This window comes from Meriones unguiculatus, chromosome 2 (genome assembly GCF_030254825.1).
Source record: "Meriones unguiculatus strain TT.TT164.6M chromosome 2, Bangor_MerUng_6.1, whole genome shotgun sequence".
Classification (NCBI taxonomy): Eukaryota; Metazoa; Chordata; class Mammalia; order Rodentia; family Muridae; genus Meriones; species Meriones unguiculatus.
The window spans coordinates 166,549,774-166,558,858 of record NC_083350.1 but is presented as its reverse complement, the minus strand read 5'-3'; the positions used below and the strand labels follow the sequence as shown (position 1 = coordinate 166,558,858).

At 36.7% G+C, this 9,085-nt stretch overlaps 1 long non-coding RNA gene across 1 annotated transcript; it reads left to right on the top strand.

The window, feature by feature from the left end:
- Positions 1 to 523: 523 nt before the first annotated feature.
- On the top strand, positions 524 to 3,507 carry LOC132652223 (uncharacterized). The gene is made up of 3 exons (XR_009589702.1): positions 524 to 641; positions 1,124 to 1,156; positions 1,998 to 3,507. It is a non-coding gene; the product is annotated as an uncharacterized LOC132652223 (long non-coding RNA).
- The last annotated feature ends 5,578 nt before the right edge of the window (positions 3,508 to 9,085 follow it).

The window sequence follows — 9,085 nt, the reverse complement described above, 5'->3', positions numbered from 1 at the left end:
GGTGGTGTGAGCACAGGAGAGCTGTTAAGCTGACTGACTCAGCTACCTCCTTGGCCCAGATCCAGGGCTTTGGATTGGCCTACTCCAACATCTACCTCATCTATGATTTGTTGGAGTGTATGAAAGGGCTGGTCCTGTAGATCCAAAGCTGCAGGGTCTCCATGACACAGGGAGACAACAGGATATTCTGATAAAAGTGCCTATGGGGATCCAGTATTGGTGGCGTAGCAGAAACCAGAGGCTTCTGTCCAGACTAATGACTCATTGCAATGAACATTTGTAACTGAAGATGTGTGGATGAAAAGGTATACAGTGTGACAGTGTAACACACTACAGCATCCACAATACCATTAAAAAATCTATCTTCTTCTTCTTTTCTTTTTTTTCAGGAGGATGTTGCATGGGCGAAGACAAACATAAAGGTATGGGAGCTGAGTGGGATTGGGGCTCATGGTGTGAAATTCACAAAGAATAAAAAACAAACTTTAAAAAAATAACATAAACTGTTTCTTGGTTGCCTCATAGGAAGATGCTTAATCCTCATTCATAAGGGCAAACAGGATAGACATTGGAAGTAGGAGAAGACAAGGAAAAGGACAGAAGCCTTCCACAGAGGACTTATGAAAGACTCTACCAACCAGGTATCAAAGAAGATACTGAGACTCATAGCCAAATTTTGCCAGAGTGCTGGAAACCTTATGGAAGAAGAGGAAGATAGTGAGGTCCCTAGTAAGAGGAACAGGGACTGTCTCTGACATGAACTCAGTGGCAGGCTCTTTGATCACCTCCCCCTGAGAAGGGGTGCTGCCTTACCAGGCCACAAAGGAAGATGATGCAGCTGGTCCTGATGAGACCTGATAGGCTAGGGTCAGATAGAAGGGGAGGACCTCCCCTATCAGTGGACTAGGGAAAAGGCATAGGGGGAGAATAGAGAGACTGGGTGTGACTGGGAGGAGATGAGGGAGCAGGCTGCAGCAGGGATACAAAGTGCATAAATTGTAATAAATAAGCATTTGTAACTGAAGATGTGTGGATGAAAAGGTATACAGTGTGACAGTGTAACACTACAGCATCCACAATACCATTAAAAAATCTATCTTCTTCTTCTTTTCTTTTTTTTCAGGAGGATGTTGCATGGGCAAAGACAAACATAAAGGTATGGGGGGCTGAGTGGGATTGGAAGTATAAATAATGTATAAATAAAATTAAATTAAAAAAGCAAAAAAAAACCATTAAAAGCAAAAAAAATAAACTGACCATTTTCTGGCTCAGTATGATGGAAATCTAAATTGATAGGGTAGGGTACTAATATAGGGTCTGTCTTAGAGTCTGTTCCATGGATACTTGTCTAGCTTCAGGGTCTGGAGAAGAGCCTTCCACATGCACAGGTAGCTTGTGGGCATTGTTGGAATCCTTAGATCATCAGGGCCACACCATTGTAGCCACTGTCTCCTTTAACACATGGTCTTCATTCTGGTATTTACAAATCCAGACAGAGTACAGGTCACTTCAAGTGTTAGGTCACAGTGCTAGCAGGAACCTTCCAAAGCCATATTCAGGAGGAGAGCTCTGAAATTTCCCTTCTGCAGATATCACAGCCATATGTGGAATTCACCTGCCATATTAAGCTGCAGCTTTGTTCTGAAGGATTTGTGTTTTCTTATTATCCCCTCTTATTGAAAATGATGAATTGTTCTGATACTGCTTCTCATAGAGTTGAGAAATTTGAGTTAAATATTCAACATATTAAAAGTAATTTTGTTGTAAGAATAAATTTGAGGCCTCTTTTACAAGGGAGAATTTCATGCCTTGTAGTGTAATCCTGGCAAAAAGCCATGGCCTGGGAGGCCATAAACCTTGGGGCAAAACCTGTTATTGTTATTTTGCTAAATCATAGTACTGTCAAAGTTATGTCAAATTATTTATGTTTATCAACATATAACTGAGCTGTTATCAGGCTTTATTGGATAACAACTTTTTTTTTTCTTTTTCCCCAGTGTATCACAGTCAATAATGAAATGCAGAACAGGTTAAAGTGCTGAAAATGAAAGATAAGTTGACCAGCCTAAAGAGAACATCAGCATCAACTCCTGCTGTAAAACTAAGTTCCAGGGAACATCACAGAAAAGGAGGCAAAAAGAATGAAGATCTGGAGGATGAGGAGGAGTCCTGTTCAATTCTATCTTCCTGACAAGACATGGCCATTGAGCTCAAGAAATCAGAGCAGCTATGGCCACCTATACAAGAACTGCACATCAAAACATCCCAAATTCCAGCATGGAGCAGAAGAGCTTAAAGAACTGACCCTTACTGAGGATTAACTGGCTATGGATAGTTATTGGATGAGAGAGAATTATTATTTATAGAGTTTGTGGACATTGGCATGTTTTCCATGCTCCAGTGTATGGGCCTACACTCTTGGGCAGCACTGAGATAGGTTATTAAAAAATATATGAAATTGGGAGGGAGCTGTTATGGGGTCATGAGAAGAGTGAAAAGTAGCAAAATTTAAGTAAATATTGTAAACATGTACAAAATACTCAATAACAAAGTAAAATTAAAAAGTAAGTGTCCAAAACAGGCTTTAGAGGCTTTCCATAAATATATAACAAGTGTGTGTTGTTAAAGAAATGATTATCATCTTGATCATATTCTTTCATTTCCCAAGCTGCTTATGTACCATGCCTTAGAAAACGGAGTTTTAATTAAAACTTATTATTCAGTACCTTTTGGTGGAGGTGTGTGCAAAAGTTAGGAGAGGGGATTGGAAAGGAGGCAAAGAAGCAGGAAAGAGAATGGGTATGAACCTACATGTCAATGGTTCCCTAATGAAAGGTAAACATATATTTATTATAAATGACCGGCTCATGTAGGAATAGGAATGGAGCAGGAACATGAACAACTTTTCAGATACTGGGGTGAGGAGCTCACATTGCTGAGTAGATTCCATACAGCCAACAAAGAAACAAGCGTCTCCACAGAACTGACTGATTGAGATGTTAGGGACAGGGCATTTCTCTTACTGTGCAAGAGCAACCATTTCTGCAGTGCTGATGGCAACACACATTGTATGGACCAAGTATAGGGAATGCTTCTCCGGCCAAATCCAAAGGCAGGTAGCTACGCTGCAGAAAAGACGAGTAAGTTCAAAGAAGCTATCTGCCAGAACAACATATTGGGTATTATAAAGCCTATAGTGGTGGATGTTCTGACAGGAAAGCAAGTGCTTTTTCACTGGTATTCCTAAGGAAAAGAAGCAAGCATGGGGAATGTGAATTCCAGACTTGTGAGGAGGAGTGGGCTGAAAATGTTGCAGTGGACTTCTTCATGGAGAGACCGGCCTGAGAATCAGAGGAGACTGAGGCAGCTGGGGTTTGAAGGCCCACGTCGCAGAAATAACGGATCAACACAAATCTCCAGAAATCTGTATAGGCGAAACATCTGCCCAGCCCAAGGTAAATATGGCAATTATAAAATCTTAATAGGCTATTTAAGCTGTGGGCTGGCTTTCCCCAGGGTCAGATGATTGTTCAAGGTTCCTGAATAAACTGCATTGAAAAAAAAATCTTAATAGGTGTCTGTGTTTTATTTGATTGTGATAGCGGGTTAAATAATACTGCCACAATGATTATAGGGCTAAGAATCATAAACGATATTTAGTCCCATCACCCATTTTATTTACTACAACAACCAAGTGTCAAGATGGTAAATTAAATATAACCATAATGATAATTACATGAAATGTAAATGACCTAAAATGCTGAGTAAAGTTAGCTCTGAAATCTGATTAAAAGGCAATCCAAACTATAGGGAGCATATTTCAATAAAGACATAACTACGTCAGAAAAGTTGAGATAAAAGGGATGGAGATATTCTGGTGCACCATGGCCTGTGCAAGGTCCTGGTTATGATGCTCGGCACCTAAACAAACAGCCAGCAAGCACTGATACTGATTAAGACAAAGGTTTTCTAAAGGCACCAAACAAAATAATGCTGTATTCCGACTACAAGCATTAATATGTCTCCTTCAAATGACATAGGTGCTAACTGAAAAAAAAAATCATAGTTAACTGATAAAATCTACAGCCGTGACATGATTTTTAAATGAAACAAAATTCAGAAACTTACAAGATATAAAACAGATACTCAGGTCCATTTTTCCGTACTAGTAATAAATATCCAGAAAATCAAATTTTAAAAATTGTATATTTATTTAAAACATAAAAATATACTATTGTATGTACTTAACAAGACTTTATACTAAACCTGGAAAACTTTGTTAAGCGAAAGTAAGAATGCCCAAATAAATGGAGATGTCATATCAATGAATCGGATAATTTTGTTTTTTCTCTCTCCTTTCTTTCTTCACTCGTTTCCCTCCTCCCTTCCTTAATTTTCAATGAAACTAAAAAAAAAAAAATCTCAATGACCTTTTGAAAAGTTAAAATGAGGGCTGAAGAGATGTCTTTTTATGTAGACAGTCTTGCCTCTTAAGTATTGCAATAAAAGTTTGACACCTAGACAGGCAGTGATGGCACCCATCATTAATCCCAGCACTTGGAAGCAGAGGCAGGCAGATGTCTGAGTTTGAGGCCAGATTGGTATACAGAGTGAGTTCCAGGACAACCAAAGGTATTCAGAGAAAGCCTGTCTCAAAAAAAAAAAAAATTAATACCTGGGAAACACATAAAGGTGGGAGGAGAAAATGGAATCCACAAAATCGTTCTCTGATATCCACATTGCTACCATGCACTGATGCCCCTTTGCATACACACAATAATAAACAAACAAATAAATAAATAAATAAATAAGTGAAACTACAAGCTTATTTTAATATTTAGTATTAAATAAATCTAAAAGAGCTGCAACAGCCCAAATGACTTTTAAGAAGAGCCGGCTATGAGCACTAACACTGCTTGTTTTTAGGACTTGATCACTTCTATCCGGTGGGATTACCTAGCCAACCCACAGATGAAGAGGATCCAGGCAGTCCTGATGGGAGCTGATAGGCTAGAGTCAGACAGTAGGGGAGCAGGACTTCCCCTCTCAGTGGACTAGGGGAGAAAGATAGGGGAGGAAGAGGGAGGGAGAGTGTGACCAGGAGGGGACGAGGGATACAAGTGAATAAATTGCAAATAATAATAATAATAATAATAATAATCATAATAATCAAAAAGACTCATGAAGACATAACAAAAAGTTAATTTTTTAATGAAATTTAATCTATAAAAATTGAGCATCAATATAGTACTCCCCACAACTGCAGGCAAAAGCAAAGCAAAGAGACGGCTCTACAATTGTTACTTCGCATCCTATAAAATTATCATAACACGAGTAAGCGCACCCAGTAGAAGGCATTAAATGACAGAACTAATTGTAAGCACAAGGGAAAATATTTGCAGCATGAACTAGAAGTATCACATATGGAGCCAAACTGGCTTCCACAGGTGAAACCAATCTTCAAAATTTAAAAGTAATTAAGGACCTGGTTAAGAGACTTAGAGAAATAAGCCACCAAGGATGAGATAATTCCTAGTTCCAAATTAACTCTTTCTAAGAATTCTCAAAATACATTTGGAATTAGAAAAATAAATATGATGTACAAAATATTGAAATCAATGGGAAATACATTGTGAGAAAATTCTCCCTTTAGCCTATAAGAAAATTACAGTGAGCTATTTGTTAGAAGGGCTAGAATAAAAAATGGTGATCAATTAAATGTCACAGCTCTGTATCATTTTGCCCATGAAAGGAAATGAAAGAAAATTAAAGCTGAAAACTAATTAAACTGACTTGAGACAGTTGGAACATTTTTGTAGTGTATAGGGTACATTTGTGCTATGACTCAGTCACTCTCTTCCTCAGTATTTTCTCAAAATAAGTGGAAATACATGTCTATACAGAGAATTATGTGTGTATGCTTGTTTTCATTTTATTTTTAATATCTTCAGCCTGAAAATAAGCCAAATGTCTATCTCCAAATGTCTAAATTAATAAACCGAGAAATGACTGCATAATAGAATACTTTTATGCAGTAAAAATATAGACACCAAGTTATGCTACAAAATGCACTTATCTCAAAATATTTATTCTGAGTAAAGAAATTCAGGTAAGGAGAGAGAGTATGTGTGTGTGTGTAAGGTACCATTATAATTCTAATTATAAACAGTTCTAAAGCTTGCAAACTAGTAAGTAGTCATACAAAATATATGAACGCTTGGAGATTGAAAACGGACAGGAAAGATTGGGATTAATTCTAGAGACACCTTGCAGATTAGAAACATTTGTTATCTTGATAATGATGGTGGTTTGTGGAAAGTGTGTAGTTGAAATTTCTGAACACATTTTGAATATCTTTAGCATATTTTATGCTGTTTCCAAAATGTATTTAGAAGACAATGGTCTCGAAATTACTTGTAGGAAGAATTAGTACAGTAGAATAGTTACACATGATTTGCAACACTTTAAACTCCAAATTTCAGTGGGGAGACTGTCCAACATCTTTGCATATAGGAATTTTCTGTCTTGGTGCTTTAATTGTACACACTGGTAGGCTGTTCACGATGCTAATTTGACACACCTGCACTGCGAAGCTCAATTCAGGCTAGCTACCATTTACAAAGATGATGTTGGCTAGTACATAATAATTGCAATAGTTAGCAGATACATGGTGGTATTTCAATATATTTATACAATATCTACTGATCAAATATGGGGCAATAATGTTTCTAATTTCTTCATAAATGTTATTGATCTGCAGCATAGGCATAATTGCAGCTACTTCCAAAGAAAACATTGATATCTACGTCCAACTTCAATGACAAGTTCTGACATAATTTTTACATGAGGATTTTTAAATGTAATTCTAATGAATATTACCATCTTTTACCTATTTAAGATTTTGCTGCCATTATTACCTCTGAAACTGTATTCTTAATGTTCAAATTTTTGTTTCCTCTCTATGTTTCAAAGTGCTCCTCTAATGAGCCCACCCAAATAGGTGTCTTGATTATTTTTTGGTGGTTTTGGGTCTGTGTCAGATTTTCCTGAACTTCATTAAAATTATTTCCTCTTAAGACAAGCACCTCATATGCATTTTTAAGTAGATATTCAATAAATGGATATCCCCTTTCTGAACTGTCTTTTTCTTTGTTTCAACAGGCTTTCCCAGTAAGATGAGACATCTGTAAGTGATAAATTTAAAAACTTTCTAGAAACTTGAAATTTATGAACATCACAGTTTCAATGCAGGCAAGCATCAGCCCTCACCAAGATAATATTCTTGCTAAAAGAATACATTTCTGTGCCATGTATCACATTGCTGTTCCAGCTTTCACCAAACTAGTCTTGCTATATAATTCTCATACTGGAATGTAATTTTTAATCTCATGTGGTTTCTGTATATGCTGTCATGAGTAGAGATAAATCACAGTCCTTTTAAAAGGTAGTGATTGGCTAACTCCTGATGAATTTCTCCTTTTCTTGCAGTTTGGCACATGGCATGGCAAGTTTGGTAGCCAAGAGTACTAAAATCCCAGGGACTAGGGCTGTGACAGGACACTGGCCACAAGGCTTAAGGCCAGATTCCATTGGCAGGACTTCAACTCATTAAGAGTAGAGGAGATCCAAATATACAACAGAGCAGCATTTCAAATAGTTGTCAAGTAGTGAACATCAGGGCTGTTTGGGAATTGTTCCTTTTGTGTTTCAGTATTTAAAAGAGTATTTCAACAAATCATCAGTGTGTTTCCATATTTAGATAAGCAGAAAGGGTCACACATTCCCTAACTATATCAGCCATTTAAATCATGACTCTCAAAACTAGGCAGCATTTCCTCCTAACAGATTCCACACCTTCTTGAGTCTTCATCTTTCTCCTTCACTAACTTTTTAAATCTCTATTACTTAGCGTTTCACATACCATCTGGGAATGTAGTCCTGCCATTCACTTAACTACATTTTCATTGGAGGAAAAAAAAAAAAACAATAAAAAAAAACAATTAAAACACATCAGATGCCATGTTGAGAGCATGAAAATAAAGAACAGAAAAACAAAGGACACACTGACTTTTCTCTTTTCTTTTAGCTCCTTCTATGATGAATTTTAATCTTGTAACTTTCCCTTTGTTCTTCCCATTCTGAACATGGGCCACTAGGCAACATCTGTAAAATGTCAACGTAGTGAACCCTACTCAGCTTTGTAGAGCATCTTCCTGGTTTACTTTGTTATTACTGTTCCTACTGGGCATCTGTGGAAAAAGTAACTACATGTGATAGACTGAAAATAGAATTGTTATAGGACTATTTCTGCCTTAGGTAAAAATGAAATCCAGAAGAAATAGTCACTAGATAACTCAGAATGATTCAAATTCCTGCAATTTAGAAGATTATTAGAAATTGGTCTATTTAAAGAGTGTTTACATTTTTACCAATGGTGCTAAACTGAGAACTTCCAATATTGTTGACAAACTAAAGTCAAAACAAATTGGTGATGAAATGCTGAGTTGGGAAAGGAATGATTTTAATGTCCAGTCTGATGTGATGCCCTGACATCACAGGTAGGTCTCTCCTTGTTTCCTTTGGCATGAGAAAAAGAAAAACTTATGCCAAATCAAAGCCCAAAGCCTTAATAGTTGCCTGGTTCCAAATAAGGGAATGAATAATAGAGGTGATTGGAACATCTGTTAATGTAAACTTATTTTCTTTTCCAACCAGATGGTATGCCTTGCAGGTAGATGCTGCTTCATATGCCTTTTGATGGTGATACTCCGTTTACTGTTCAGCAATTGGTAAACATTCAGGAAATATTTAACAACAACAATAAAAATAATGAAGAAACAGTTATTTTAATTTTAAATGAACAAATTCCAATAATATTTTGTAGTAAAAATGTATTATCATATCCCCGCTCAATATGCATATTCTATGAAAGTATAAAGAGTTTTAATCTCCTGAGTCATGTTGATTAAAATAAACATTCTCTTAAAATCCTAATTTAATCAAAGAAAGTCTTGCCAGTATGAAAGGCATTTTTATATGATCCTGTGAGACATAGCAGAGAGATTTGAATTTCTACCTGATTTCT